Genomic DNA, 1,460 nt, shown 5'->3' with positions numbered 1-1,460 from the left:
CCCCGCGCTGAGCCGCAAGTCCCTCAGCACCCAGCAGAGGGCAGTAGCGGCACCATCACCCACTGAACACAACCGCGTGGTGGGGGGATGGGGAGTGGGGAGGTGGGGTTGGAGGGTAATGGAGGGGGCCACTAACCACATGGGGGGCGCTACAGCAAACTGGTGGCTACACTCACTTTACAGAGGAGAACACTGAGGTTCAGGAAAGCCACTGGACTTGCTCAAGGTCACTGCAAGCCCAGTGGGAGGTCATCGCCAGGTGGAACAGCAGGTGGCAGCCCTACAGCTTTCAGGGGTGCAGGGAAATGTTTCCATTTCCCTTAAATTGAAGGGGAAAAAATAACCTTTCAGGCCAAAGAAAATGTCTTAACATATAACACTAATGTATTCATCTTTCCACCCATACAGTGCGAAATGTATTTTGGGGTTTGGTGGGAAAGGGACCCACAGGGCAAAATGCAGAGGGCTCTGGCGAGGGTAAGCAGGGCCTGAGCCCAGACCTGCTTCCCTCTGAGGGTCCAGGATCAAACAGCACCGCCTCACACACACAATCTGGGGGTCACCGTTGAGCCTGTCCCAGGCCATAGGAGTGAGCCAGTGGCCAGTCTCGGCTCCTGGAACAGGTGAGATAGTTTTAGGGACCCAGTCGAGCCTCCCGGGTGGCCTAGGGGTTAAGTCTCAGTGTTGTCACCCCTACGGCCTGAGTTCAATCCCCAGCCAGGGAGCTGACCCACAGGGCGCAGCAGACCTCTCCTGTCTCCCCACTGCTCCCCTCAGCAGTGTATTTCAGTCAGTCCACTGGTTCTGCTCCCCACTCTGTCTCTGGTGAATCTTCTCACTCCCCACACCTCTGGCCTGTACCCCAGTTCTTCTATTCAAAATATATATATTTTTTAACTTACAAAGAAAAAACATTTGGGGACTCAGTTACTCATGGGGAGAAGGTGAGCTGACCCCCCAGCTGGAAGAAGCAAAAAATTTCAAAGCATATTCCAGCCTTTCTTACTCATCAGAAGGGAAATAACAGATTTCTCTGCCTGGGAAACTCCTTGTACATGACCCAGAAGGACAGAGAAGTCTCTGGACTATGTAGGCTCCTCACACTGCTGCTATTTCATTTCCTGTGTGTTCTAGAGAAAGTTACTCTCCCTCTCTGACTCTTCTCCCTTGTGTTCAGTGGGAATAACGATATTCCCTCCCCTTTATAGAGTTGCAGTGAGAAAATGCTTTCTGTACAGAAGTGCGCTTGCAAATAGTGAAACCCAGAGCGTATTTGTTTGGAAAGGAAAAAACAATGACCTGACAGGTGTCCCTGTCTCCTTGAGTGACGGCTGTGCTTTGGGATAAGGGGAGATGGGGGGAGGTTGTCAAGCCACCGCCTCACCCTGTGAGGCCAGCCTCCTCTTCCCCCCAAGTGTCTGAGGCAAGAGTTTAGACGAGGTGACCTTAGTAATGAGAGT

The sequence above is a fragment of the Condylura cristata genome, unplaced genomic scaffold (assembly GCF_000260355.1).
Source record: "Condylura cristata isolate star-nosed mole 26May11 unplaced genomic scaffold, ConCri1.0 scaffold00028, whole genome shotgun sequence".
Classification (NCBI taxonomy): Eukaryota; Metazoa; Chordata; class Mammalia; order Eulipotyphla; family Talpidae; genus Condylura; species Condylura cristata.
The sequence above is the reverse complement of the archived record's forward strand: the minus strand, read 5'-3'. Positions refer to the sequence as shown.